This window comes from Mercurialis annua, linkage group LG1-X (assembly GCF_937616625.2).
Source record: "Mercurialis annua linkage group LG1-X, ddMerAnnu1.2, whole genome shotgun sequence".
Classification (NCBI taxonomy): Eukaryota; Viridiplantae; Streptophyta; class Magnoliopsida; order Malpighiales; family Euphorbiaceae; genus Mercurialis; species Mercurialis annua.
This window is the reverse complement of record NC_065570.1, coordinates 12,873,260-12,888,901: the sequence shown is the minus strand read 5'-3', so window position 1 is coordinate 12,888,901 and position 15,642 is coordinate 12,873,260.

Genomic DNA, 15,642 nt, shown 5'->3' with positions numbered 1-15,642 from the left:
TACTATGTCGTCCTATTATTACATCGTTCATCATTTTGACGACATGATGTTGCAGTGTGGGTTTCTGTTTCTTAAATTCCAATTTCAAGCTTCAATTATATAACATTTCATCTTCAATAATTTCATAAATCTTCAATTTTTGCCCGAGGTGAGATTTGAACTCAAACCCTCACTCCTTATCGTTTAGGCCGAAGCTCATTGTTGTTGTGCATGTACATGAAGTAGTGTTTAATAAAAGGCCTAATACATTAAAAAAAACTCCAACCTTATAACTCTTTTTCGATTTTATCTTAACGTTGAAAACTTATCAATTTTACCCTGTTTTGCATTTTATCGTTTCAATTGTACTCTAAAATATTAAATTGACGTTTTTCCATTTGCAAAAAAAAATCAAAAACGTTCTCCATGTATAGTATATATTAATTGTATATGTTTTAAAATTTATTTAGATTTAGTTAAATTAATTAAGAATTTAAATTCGTTATGGTTTTTAGTTAGTTTTTAAAGATAAAAGACTTATTTGTACTTTTCTGAATGGAAATGAATTTAATTTTATCTTTAAACATGGTTAATTGAATGATTTCATCATTTAAGTAAAAAAATGACATAAATTAAAAGATTGGGGTACAATTGAAATGATAAAATGCAAAATAGGATAAAATTGATAAGTTTTCAACGTCAGGGTAGGATCGAAAATGAGTTTAAGGCATTAGTCCTTAATAAAATTAAAAATCTAATACTGGATTTTGATTGTTAAAAGTTATAAATATTAAAATATTTAAATGTTCACAACTTTATTAACTTTAACTATCAAAAAATATTGACTACTTCATTAAATATATTTAAATGTTAAATTTTTTATTAAATGAATATAATTATAACTAATAACTAATAGGTATCTTAAAATATTTTATCTATATAAATGTATATAGAGAAAAAACAGTTAATAACATTAGTACATAGTATAAAGGTCCAAAAATTATGAACTATTATTAATATTTTTACAAGAAATTAAAATTATAAAACTTATTTTAATAACAAAATTAGTAATTTAATATTTTCAGCAAAACGTTTAAATTAAAAAAATTGACTTCACATTTCAAATAGTTTTAAAATTGTTTGAATAATTTAATTTATATTATTTAACACTACTGAATTAAAATAAATATTAAAAATTTTAAATTAAATAATAAAATTGAGCTAACATTATTTAAGTGACTATTTAATGGATTATATAACAGCTTTTATTATTGGGCTCTTTTCACAAATAACCCAAATACAGATGGGCTAAGCACACAAAATCCCTCAAAAACTCAATTAGTTTTCATTTATACCTCAAAAATATGAAAAAATCTCTAAAAAAAGATAGAAATTTGGGCTTTTTATATGAAATACTTGAAATCGGCCACTCTTTTCTTTTATACGGCCCAATCCAAATCTTTACTTTACCTACCTCATTTTCTTACTTTAATAACTTGTACTTTAAATTCTTTTCTTTTATACGATTTTTCTTATTTCTCTCAATCATTCTTCTTCTACACGATTTCTTTTGAGCTGTGAAAGAAAATTTTCACGATTTCTGCTCCTTTGCTTCCGTCGCTTCACCTCCGCCGTTCTGCCGCCTCCGCCGTTTCGCCTCCATCGTTCCGCCTTTCTCTCGCCGCGCCATTTTTCTTTTATCTTTTTAATTTTAGATCTGATTTTTTTTTTCATTTTCAGATCTGTAGTTTGTTTATCTTTTACTGTTTATTCACCATTAAACATGTATAAAGAGTATCTTTAAAAAATCTAATACTTTTTTCATGTTATATAGAATAATTTTGTGATTTTATATAATGAAATTCTGTTATTTATGCATTTTTTTGTATTTCTGTGTTTTTTTTTTCTTCTGCAGAACGATTTGTTGATGATGATTGATTGCTGAATTTTTGTAATGTTACAGTGTTGTTGATTTTATGTTGATATTATGTTGATATCAACTTATTGTTTTTATTTCAACATTGACAAATAAGATAATATTGTCTGTGAAATAAACTTTTAATATTTTGTGAACTATTGTGTTGGTGTTTATTTAATATATTTTTATTTTTATATGTAAGAATAATTTTATTTTTTCATTTGAATTATTGTTGTTGTTTTTTCATATTATTTTGATTGCTTACTCTGATAATTTCTTTATCTGATTCATTTATTTTAAACATTTTGTACCTTTGTTGTGCTTTAGTAGAATTACTACTATCATATTAACAAGTTATCAACATAATGTCAACACGATATCAACAATTAATACTAATTTTGTCAAGATATTTGTAAAATGAGAACATTGATTGATTTAAGTCGTAAACAATCAACATATTATCAAAATCATTTCAACAGCTCATCAACACAACAAATTAAGACTAAACTTTATTTGTTTTTCAATGATTGAAAAATCAACATGTTATCAACATTATGTCAACAACGTGTCAACATAAAATTGAATATGAAAAAGAGTTGAAATACTTATCAACATAATGTTAACAATAAATCAACAACAAATCAACAACATGTCAACATAAAATTTAGTATGAAAAAAAGTTGAAATACTTATCAACATAATGTCAACAATAAATCAACAACGAATCAACATAAAAAATAAAATAGAACATATATTTTTAAAAGACGGTGACAATTAATAAATTATCAACAAGAAATCAACAACATGTCAACATGATAATGCTAACATATCATTATCTAATTTCAATTAATTTTTTTTTTAATTTATTTCACGGTCAAAATTATCTAATTTACCATTATTTTTCTAGAATAAAATTTGTTAATGTTAAAATCAAACAATTACCAACTGATTATCAACACAAAATCAACATAAAATCAACAACACTGTAACATTATAATTATTCAGCAATCAACCATCATCAACAAATTGTGTTGCAGAATAAAAAATACAGAAATACAACCAAACACAAAAAATGCAGAAATAACAAAAAATTATTTTATTAAACCACAAATTTATTTTACATAACATATAATTAATATTATATTCTCTAAATATAATCTTCATACATGTTTAATGGTGAAAAAACAGTATAAAATTTGTAGATATGAAAATAAAAAAGAAAAAGAAGAACAATGAATAAATTATAGATCTGAAATCAAAATTGATGACGACGACGATCATAGGAGATGATGGCGTTGGCGGAGAAGATGATGAGAACGATGATAGAGGAGCAGAGGAACAGAGGACGTAGCGGCTGAAAACGATGGAGCAAACACGAGCTGAGAGAGATGAGTTGAGAGAGAGGAGAGAAAAATTAATTGTGATGAGAGAGAAAATTATTCATTTATGAGGGTTTGACTTGAAATATCTTATATATATATATATCCGTATAAAAGTAATATTTTTCAGCGTGTACAGTAGTTTTCATATTGAAAACTCTTGTCTGTATAAAAGTAATAACTTACCAAATGTTGGTTGTTTATGAAAAAAGCCCTAGAAATTTGCATACATACCTCAAAACCTAAAATAAGCTGATTTAGTATTAAAATAAGATAAAATCTTCAAATCATCTTCTTCTTTCTTTTTGATCTTTTTACTACTAACAACTACTCCACTACAGGTAGCACTGCGTTTGTCATCATCCTTAAGGGAATCGGCAAGTAATGTATCGAAGGTGGAGGCGGAGCACAAATTTCTCGGGCGAAAGCAAATGTGACAGTCTCGTGCGGCTGTTATGGAAGGTACAACGGACATCCGGCGACAATACGGTGTTGTTGTTATGGAAGGTGCGGCAGAGATCCGGCGACAGTCGAGCTCCTATTTGTTGTCCCTTAGAGTCCTACTGTGATATGGAGGAAAACATGGGCAGCTAAGATTTTAGATTTTGGTCTAACAAAAATGGGTCAGACTCGCAATTTGCAAACTCGTGTTAGCACTATAGTTAGAGGTAGCTTTGTATATGCAGATATAGAATATTATTAGTAGGTCTCATTAAAGACAATTTTAATATAGTTTTTGATTTTTGTTGCTTATGCATGTGGGTGGATTTTATTGTTTTAGTTGAATTGAGTAGATAGTTCATGTTTGTAGTATTTGGAAAAGTAGTTATAAACAAGTTTATAGCCATTCTATGAATTAATTTAATATTGATTATGGAATCGTGGGTTTGATTTTGACAGAGACAAAAAGAAAAAACTTTTTTAATATGTATAACCAAAAATTAAATTTAAGTATAGTTGATACAAAGTGAAAATCAACTTTACGTAAATTGAAATTGATAAAATTTTGTTGTTAGTTCAATTAATAATTAATTATGTGTTTTGATATTATCTAGAATTTTATTGTGTGAATTGTTGAAATTTCTTTTTCATTTTAATATTTGTTTGATATTAGAATGATATTAGGTGATCTTAAAATTATTCAATCTGCACAATTAATATCCTCTCAATATGTTAAAAAAGAAATCCAAGTTGATACTGAATCATGTCCTCACTTCTGTGTCAGTGAAAAACATTTGATATTTGGTTGATCTTCAGTTGACATTTAGTTGTTTTTCGATTGACATTCGGTTGATATTTAGTTGACATTTGATTGATATTCTGTTGGCATTAGGCTGGTCTTTAAAATCTTGTAACATTACAAAATAAGAGTTTCAACAGACTAAAGCGAACTTGTCAAACCAGTCGAAATCGACGCTTGTTAAGATTAAGGAGGGAAAAAATGGTAATAATAAATTTGAAATGTTTCGCTGAAGGAAAAATGAAAAGTCATTCTTTTATATTTGATTGATATTTAGTTAATTTTCAGTTGATCATTTGTTGATTTCCGATTGATATTTAATTTATCTTTTAAATTTAGTCAAATTACAAGAGAAAATTTTCAACAAATTAAAGAGGACTCATGAAGAAAGTCGAAATTAGCACTTGCCGGCCTTGTATACATCATGATTAAAGTTCTGAATACAACAGTCGGAACTTTAAACCTTAATGAGAAAAATTCACAAAAAAAAAAGAAATAAAAATAAGATGCAAATTTGGTTTATATTTAGTTGACAAATAGTTTGCATTAAGTTGACATCTAGTTTATATTAAATTTACGTTGAGTTTACTTTAAATTTACATGTAGTTTACATAGAGTTTCTACATAAAAAATACCAATCACATATAAACACTTGACAAAAAGGCCAATCTCAAACTCACAACATGAACCAAACAAAAAAGGCAGAAGGTACAAAAAACCCATTGTACTTTTGCAGTTGGTACAAATAAGCCATCAAACTAAAAAAAGTACGAATAAGCACCTGGACTCATTTTTTGGGACAAATTAATACCTCACTAACGGAGCCCTCTAACCCCGTCAATCTTCTACCACGTGCTCAGCTAGCTGTGTTCTTTTTGTTTTCCATGTCACCAAGGTATTCCATGCCACCATTTTTTATATATTCCCCTAAAATAACCCCTAACAGAACCTCTAAATTGAAAATAAAACCTAGCAACCTCATCTCTTCCAAACTCAAAACTCTTCCCCAAACTCAAACGATGGTCACCTCTTCCTCTTCTTCGAGAGCTCATGGTAGCAGGATCCAAGGGCGCAACAATGAAGAAGAGTACGCCTGTCGTCCTCCGTTGTGCGATTGTTTAGAAGCTGCGAAACTCTTTGCTTCATGGCAGGAGAAGAATGCTGGGAGAAGATTTTATGGATGCCGAAATTTTGATGTAAGTGTGATATGCTTGTAATTTCTAGTTAACATTTATAATCAATTGAGATTCTAAATTTGATGAAATGAAATAGGATGGTGGATGCAATTTTTTCAGTTGGGCTGATCCCGTTGTGCCTCCAAGAGCAAAGATTGTGATCAATGACTTGAAAAGAGAGAATAAACAGCTTCTCATAGAAAATAGAAGGCTGATGAATTTTGATGGAGGTTATGTGAATGAAGAACTAAATCTGCATGCTAATGGACGTTATGAGAATGAAGAACTGAGGCAGAAGGCTAAAGAATTGCAAGAAAAATTGAAAATTTACAAAATTACATTGATGATTACATTAGCATTGTTTGGTGTTTTCATCATCAAGGGCTTTCTCTTATAATTCTAGGTATTAGGAGTTGTCTAGGACTGGTCGAAACATTTGTAATGTACTTGTCGAAACATTCATAATTCTAGGTATTGGGAGTAGTCTAAGTATTGACTGCTTAATATCAGTTAATGTACTTGATGATTTGGAGTTCAAATATATAGAATTAACTATGCTCTGTTATTATCCTTTCTCTTATGTTGCTTTGGACTATGTGGTTTAGTTAAGAAACAATATAGTATGATTAATGAAAATAAATAACATAACAAATTTTAGAATATTTTTGCTCATATAACCAAATTGAGAGTAAAAAACTCAAACAAAAAGCATCTGCTGCTTACATTCCTTGAGCCTAAATATCTAAGCTAATTGTGTATACAAAAAGCTAACAAAATAACGCCAACATATATGAGCGTGTACACAAAAAGATCGACATCGTTCTTAGAGACCTTGAGCAAAACCAAGTGTGCTCACAAAAATGGATACAAAAAACAGAGACAATTGTCATTTTAAAAGCAAAAATCCATGGCCAACTTTTTCAGATCTGAGCAGAATTGCTGATATTGTTAGCATTGGCAGTCTTCCGGCTTCGCATCTGAATCATATCATTTCTTTGTTGCTCTATATTTGTTGGACTTATTGCTGGACTTCCATTCCATGTCAAGTTTTTGGTTGGTTTAAACGGCAGGTTGGAAGGGCCGGCACCATCTGGAACAAAAGCAATTTTTCTCAAGTTTGCAGACTTCTGTTTCCCTTTACTTACAGGTCCTCTGGCTGTAGGTGCAGGCTGTGACATGGAATATCTGAATGTCCAATCAGTGACATGTGTTTGAGGCTCATTTGATATGTTATCCTCATTTTGAACGCCATTATCGATGACAACTTCAGTGCTAAGTGAAGACTGCAAAACAACAATACCAACCATAAAACAACAAATACTAACCATTATAAGTATCAACCTCAAACAGAAACATTAAATACCAGCCATTATTATTACATACCAATCACAAAACATAAACATTAAATATATACCAGCCATTATCAATGTATACCAACCATTATAAATATGGCCAACCATTATCAATGCATAATAATATATCATGCTTACTCGGAATGAGGTGGCGCCAGAAGTTCTATCATACACTACACCTACTCCATTTCCATAATCATCATCATCATTATTTTTCTTTCTCTTTGCATTCCTTCTAGCAAGTGCTTGAGCTAGTCGTTTTGACATTGGTGGCATTGCTCTATTGGAAGCCTGACATATGAGAGAAAAAAAAGTTAGACATAAAACAAAACAATCTTTTATATTCAAAGATAATACATGTGATGATTGAGCTGATGGTGTTGTTGGTTGTGCTCTTGGTGTTGGTGTAGTTGGTTGTGCTTTTGATCTTATTCTGACTTGTTGTACTTGTACTGTTGGCCTAGCTGGTTGTGTTGGTTCTAAGACAGTTGCACCAGAAGATTCACCAATTTTTGTGCACTTTTTCTTGTTATGCCCAATTCCTTTACAATTGCTATATGTTATGTGACCTCCGTTTTTGCTCAGTTTTCCAGCAGCAGACATCTTCTTAGGCTCATGTTTAGCCCTCACACGGTTCTTCTTTGGTCTTCCAGGTTGTTGTTTCACTGGTGGTGGCAGAATAGCTTCATACTCTTCACATTTCCAGAAATTGTATCCTCTAACTGGAAGTAAATGGAAAGCATATGCCTGACTGTAAATAGATTTATGGTACCAGTTCACAATAAAATGCATGGGATTCTTCTTAGCATGGAAGATTGCAGCAATTCCATGGGGGCAAGGAATGCCTGTGATGTCCCAAGATCTACATGTGCAGCACCTCTTATCTAGCAACACTGTGTGTAGATCATCTCCATGGCTCACCTCATAAGCTTGCCCACCACAGAAAGTAACATCACATTCACTGCTTATGTACAAATTGCACTCATATTGCTTCATACAGTCTGGTGAATAGTCTCCAGTCCACTTGGTGTGTTTATTGTGATGCTCCACAATTCTTGTCATCACTTTCTTTCTTATTTCTTCAAGAAATGTGATGATATTCCTATCTCTTATGTCAGTGATCCAAGAGTTAAAGGTCTCTGACACATTATTATCAATCATGTCAGATTTACACCTTGAACTACAAAAGGCTCTGCTCCAAAATTTAGGATCATAGTGCATCAAATCTGTTGCTGCCTTTTCACCATGTTCTGCCACACTGAGTAAGTTTATACTGCACTCACTCTCATAGGTGCTCCAAGCACAAATCCAAAATTTTTTCTTGAGCTCACCCCCCCTCCAATCCTTACTCCAGTTAGCGTAGACGTGTCTTGCACACCATCTATGTTCAGCTTGTGGCAGTGCCTCTTTAGCAGCAGGTATCAATCCCTAAACAAAAGCAGAACATTAGTCAAACAATTAACTATCAAGGAATTGAGCATCAAATAAACTAAAATTAAATTAATGAATAAAAAAAACAATTACTTTTTGCATATCTGAAATTATGGTCAGACCATTGCCAATACCCAAACCTAGAGTTTGAATTAAACTATCCAAGAACCATCTCCAGTTTGCCTTGTCTTCAACGTCAACAATAGCCCATGCAAGTGGAAACATTCTATTGTTTCCATCTTTGCCTACAGCACAAAGAAGTTGTCCTTTACACACCCCTTTCAAAAAACAACCGTCCATTTCTATGATAGGCCTGCAACCACCCAGCCAGCCCTTCTTGCATGATTTGAAGCACACAAACATTCTCCAAAATATTCTTTTGCCTTCTCTGAGACCTTCATTACATAGCTGAAAGTCACATGCACTTCCTGGGTTACTTCTTTTTATCTCAGCTGCATAAGCTTCTAACCTGTGATACTCCAAAAGGTAACTTCCAGCCAGTTCATTCTTGATCAATTGTTTTGCTCTCTTGCATTTAGCCTCAGACACATTAACCCTTAGTTCTTCCTTAGCAATTTGTCTCATGTCCTTTACCTTCATGTTAGGGTTTTGTTTCACCCTCCTCCTAAAATAGTCAGCCAAGAATTTGTAACTAGCTCTTGGATTGTCAAATATCCTGCCACAGTGATGGTCTGGAATGAAGGTTTTCACCATCAAGCTTTCTTCAGCATTTGGTCTGCTCACATGCAACTGAAAAGGACAGTCCTTCTCACATATAACTCGAACCTTATTTGGCTCATTGTGTGTAAACTCCACAGCCTTACCATGTATCACAGAATACCTAGCTATAGCACTTCTGACATCAGCTGCAGTAGAGAATGCCATACCCAACCCAAATTCTGGAAATGCAGATTTGGTGTCAAATCTACAGCTTGAACTTCTTACTCTAACAGCTTCATCTTCAGAATCACTCCCATATGAACCAAGATCATCTGAAGAAAAATACTCACTCTCATTCCCGTCACGCAGTTCATATTCTGGATCAGTTGAATCCTCTACTGCATCTTCCTCTCTAAATGCCTCATAAATATTCTCATCTGCCCCATCCTCCCTTACTTCTCCATTTGCATCCTCCTCTACTGCTTCTTCGTCCATAGAAGCATCACAATGCCCTATTATTGGAACTTCTACGTCCTCCACCTCCCTAACGACCTCATCCCCATTAATGCCCATTGCTACCTCCTCTACCACTACCTCAACCTCATCTTCTGCTACCTCAACCCCATCCTGTAATCCAACAACCCATAACAGAAATTTATATCAACACGGAAATTTACATCAACATGGAAATTTACATCAAAATATACATCAACATGGATACTTAAATCAACATTTCTAAATTTGAAAAAAAAAAACCTACCATTAACAGTTATCCAACAAGCCATAACATAAAAAATAATTATTTCCAAGTACATAAATGCATACAACTTACCTATTCCTTCAAAATTAAATAGTTATTTGGTACAGGTTAGGAAGTAGTGGAGATTAGGGAATAGTAGAGGGATCATGATCAAAAATTATTTTCAAAAATATGACACAAACATTACTACAAATACCTATCATACAAATTAACATACCATAAAAATGTCACAGACATAACTACAAACACCTAGCATACAACCATAACTGACAAGCCAAACCCTAACATCTAACAAATTTCCAATTTTCCCTTTTCACATCAACAAGAATAATTGTTTCTGCAAGAGTAAGAAAATAAAATCTAACAAACACATATGCAATCGAAGAAACCTAACGTTAAATAAACACCAAAAAACAACAAAAGCAAATGCAAAAAAAATGATGTCTTACCTTACAATGTTCCTCGTAACCACAAGCAATCATTCCTCATAAACACGAGCAGCCTACAATCGTCGATCCTGTTAACCACAACGTGAAACTGAGAGTGGAAGACAACGAGAGGTGAAAGGGAAAGAGAGGTGAACGAAAAAAAAGAGAGGTAGAATTTAAATTGCCATCGATGTAATTTGGGAAAGAGTTTAGAGGTTCTGTTTCAATTTAGCGGGCTTTAAAATTAGGGATAGGGGTTAATTTAGGGGAATATATTAAAAATGGTGATATGTAATTAAAAATGGTGACATGGAATACCTTTGTGACATGGAAAAAAAAAAAGAACACAGCTAACTGAGCATGTGGCAGAAGATTGACGGGGTTAGAGAACTCCGTTAGCGAGGTGTTAATTTGTCCCAAAAAATTGAGTTCAGGTGCTTATTCGTACTTTTTTTAGTTTGATGGCTTATTTATACCAATTGCAAAAGTATAATGGGTTTTTTGTACCTTCTGCCAACAAAAAACTAAGTATAAAGTCAAGAAGTATAACATTTTATCTCAATTTTTTATGGTGTCCTCTCACTAACATGGATACCATTAAAAAAAATTAATATATTTATTCTTAACATGACATTTATATCCAAAAAAAAGTCAATATAGCTATTCTGAAGTAAATGGTATAAAAATAAAGGTGGTAATTTTTGTATTTTAATGAATAATATTTTCAAAAAACAAAAATTGGTCATAGACATATGAAAATACAACATAACAAAATAAAATGAAACTTGTTCTTCATGAATAAATTATGATAGAAAAAACTTCAATAATTATTCTTACATGAAAAATACATTCTGTCAATTCATAAAAAGAAAAATTCAAAACATTAAAGCTAACAAATGATATCCAATTTCCACCTATTACATGTATATACGCTCGAAATTTTACTTCATACTAACAAGAACAGAACATAACAGGATAAGACAATATATCCACAGAAAGGACTCAATTTAGTGTTGCAAACTAATTGGGCAATTATGCAATCAAGAACAACATCAAGAACAACATCAAAACCACTCACCACTAAAACGAAGAATCTTTAAAAAAAATTGGCACTAATCTTTATGAAGGAGCATTAATGCTTCCTTATTTCTAATTTTTTCATAAAAAAATAATAATTAATTCAACGACATTCAATTGCTATTGAATAAAAAAAACATGAAAAATTAAGTCAACAAAAACAATATCTATGAATCTTCTTTAATAAAGAGATAAACATAATTTCTATCGTCCCAACATTTATAGCAGTTTCGCTTCTCATATTGAATCAATAGGAGATTGTGCAGTAATCTTCATCTCAATGAGTAATCTTTCAGATCTGATTTGAAATCATCCAAATTCAAAAATCCACACTAAGCGGCGGTAGTCGGAATATGAACGGCGGTCGTCAGAGGCTCTGGATGGCGACCTTCATCTTCTTCCTCCGATGGTGGTGCCCCGCTGCTGCTCCTCCATCTTAGTATTTTGCTCTTGTTGAATACGCCTAGAGAAATAATATCTTCATTTATTAGTAACATGGTAAAATAGGAACAAAATTATAATGAGGTATAAATGAAAATTGTAAAAATCAAATGAGAGATTTCTACATAACATTTTTTTTTGAGTCATTAACGTATAGTTTTATGAAAATTGAGATATAGAGTGCAATTTCTTCAATATAGATTTGGTTTACAAAAATATGGGCTTAACTTTTTTTTTCTAAACCACAATACACGAAGTATTTTTTTCTTTTATACGATCTTCCTCAAAACGCATAGTTTCATACTAACTCTCCCTCACTCCTCTTCTTCATCAATGGTTGTTGTTGCCATCGCCGGTGACGACGTTTATAACTTTTTTCTTCTTTTTCTTTGTTTTTCTTCTTTATTTATTCACAACAATAACTGGTCAGTGTTCACTATAGCTTTTTCTATTATAATGAATAATTAAAATCTTTACAGTGTTGCGATCGTTGTCGTCATTTTTGTTCTAATGCCTCCTTCGTTGTTTTTCTACTGTTACCATCCTTTCGTCGCCGTTGTTGTTGTTTCGCTTCTGTTTTTCAAATCTGAATCAGTTAATGTTTTGATCTATGCGTGAGTTTTAACACCAAATACAAATTGATAAAAAGAAGGATATTTAAGATGTGCTTCATGTAATTGGCGTCGTCGCTTCGATTGTGGGGTATTTGAAATGTCATCTCTGCTCTTAATTTTTTTTATTTTTTTCAAGTTTTGTATTTTCAATAGATTTGGCTTGTTGTCTTAGTGTTATTAAAATTTTAATTTGGGTAATGTAAATTAGATTAGCTGAAATAAGAACATGTTGGTAATAATCAATCACTTGTGCCTTGTTTTATATCTAAAACGATTGAATTGTTGATTTATTTGCATATTATTAAATCAATGAGTTGAACCATTTGGAAAAGTGTTAGCAGCTACTGAATTCTATTTTCAGTTCTATGAAGACCTAAAGATGTGGTAATCACTTAATCCTTATTTTATTTGTCACCCTGTTTTCTACTGGTTACAAGATGTTTTGATTTTTTACATATTCTTTTTGTAATCACTTAACTTTGGTGCTGTTTTTCTTGAGTAAACTGCATAGTTGAGTATCATAATTGGCTATAATATTTATTGGAGGATCATATGTTATGCAGTTCAATATTTTCCTCGCGGGTCTATTTGCTCTTGGTTTAATGTAGCTTTGGTTTGCAATTGCAGTTGATAAGAATATTGTTAAAAATTTGGTCTCAATGTTTGAAGTTGCTATAATTAACTGACCAATCTTATTATTTGAGTTATAATTAAATTGTCACTAAATTTATTCAGCTTATTATTCAATTTTTATTGGTTTTGATTGAATTTGATTTTGTGTTACTTTTTGTTGGGTAGATCATAGAGTATCAAATTATTGAGATTGCAGAAAATATATATAATTTAAAGAAACTGGAAGTGGTTGGATTTTGAAGATTGATACTGTGGAGAAAGGGAATAAGTGGAGGTATGATTGGTTCTATATTGGTTTCAGCTGGTTAATTATGTGAGTTTACATAACTTTTTCCACCACTGCTTTTGAATTGGAAGATGAAAACAAGAAGTGAGATATTCAAATCTGTAACAAATTTGAGAGATAACATTCTGGAAACTACAAAGACGGTGATTGGTCATTTAGCTCGCAATAAAAAATTATGAATTATTAGTATTTCTAAATAATTATATTTTTATAGTGTTGATTTTCTGTTGATGTTTTGCTGATTTTAGCATTGATGAAAAGATAACAATAATTTTGAATTATTGTAATTTTACAGTGTTGTTATTTTTTTGATTTTGATCGATATTTTATTGATTTTAACATTGGTAAAAAAGAGAATAATAATGTTGGACTATTGTAATGTTATACTGTTGATCTTGTGTTGATATTTGGTTGATTTTTAGCATTAACGAAAAAGACCATATTATAAGTGAAATAAAATATAAAATAAAAAATAAATTGAAACAATGTTAAAAAAATAAAAATTAGTTAAAAAAAATTAAAAAATTTAAATTATGGTTGATCTTGTATTGATTTTATGTTGATATATGAAAAAAAAATTAAATTAAATATATGGTAATATAATAAATGCTGATTAATTATGAGTAAAAGATAAAGATAAAAAAAGTAAAAATTAGTATAAAAAGATTTAAAAATTAATATTACTTAGGTTATGAAATATGGTTGATAATGTGTTGATATCAAAACTGACAAAAGCGTCAAAATCCACAAAAAGTTAAAAAAAAATAAAAAAAGTAATATGATAAATATTAAGTGCAAAATATAATGGTAAAACAGAAAATTGAAAATAACGAAATTTTTTTTTGAAAAATTATAACAATCCCAGCAAGCGCTACTGTGCTTAAGGCTGTAGTTTTGGTGTGATGGTATGAAGGATTTCCCCCTCTATCTTGGTTTTCTTCCTTTTGGTCTGAGTTCGCCTATCGTAAGGCCTATACCGAGATTCTCGGATAGGGAAAAGCGGCACTCGACATCTATTAAACAACACCAAGAACAAAGCCATACCATACCCTCGAGAGAAAGTAGTGATGATTGCCATGACGTCGGTCAAACCAATGATTCTTTTCTCGCGATAAAGAGATTCTTTTTCTCGTATGTAACTAGGAGCGCATCATCATCATCTAGATTCAAAGTAAAGGTATTGTTCGGATATTTATCGTAGCAATCCATTGATTGACTTCATTGGATGGGTTCAGGCTTGCTTGTCTCGCTCTCATATTGAAAAATTCTTCCATGAAAGCTGTTACGGGGGGGATTAGCGAGACCTCATCCCTAGGAAGAAACAAAGCAATGGAAAATACGGAAGAATTCTAATAAGAAGGAAAACCGCGGCAAAGAAGATGAAGATGATGGAGATGATGATCTTGAGAGTTAGTATAGAAAGTAAAATTTATATAAAAAAATTGGTGTGAAATATAAAAATTTAAAAAGAGTAATAAAAAAAATAGATATTATTGAAAAGACAAAATCCTTCATTATTTCATTAGGAGTTATCAAGGCTAAAATTATCACTTAAAGGGGCAAGCAAATTTATGAGATAGACTATTCAGATTTCATAATTGTTTTGGAATTAAATTTGTAATTTAAGTTTGAATACCTTTTATTTATTTATTTATTTATTTTTCTTTTGTAAGAATTTTTAGTTAGTTGTTGGATCTATTATTTGTGAATTTACTTTAACTTTAGGAAATTTATAAGATCATTTTAAAATTAGCTTTAGAAACAATTGCAAAGTGTATATTTTTAAACACCATTCTACACTTTTTAGAAATTGTTTTAGAAACGGTTGTAAATTGTATTTTTAGAACTTTTCAAACCATTTTAGCAATAACTTTTAAAAATGGCTACAAATTATTTTTTTAGAAATCATTTGAAAACGTTTGAAGTCCTTTTAAAAAACACACACATGAAAGAGTAGAAAACAAAAATGCAAAAGTAAAAATTTAAAATCCCACATGCGTTAGGATAGAGTTTTCAAGTTATAGAATGAAGGTTAGTTTTTATTAATATTTTTGTTTTTTTTAGATATTTTAAAAAATCCTTAAATTAAAAAGTATTACATATTAATTTTAGAGCAAATTATTTTGAGGCTCCCATATATACCATAACAGTTTGATACTCCTTATTTGAAAATCAAACTACACGGGCCATCACTTTCAATTTTTGTTAACGATTAGGGACTTATGTTCATTTTTTTCAGTTTAATTACACAATCAAAGAAAAGATATTA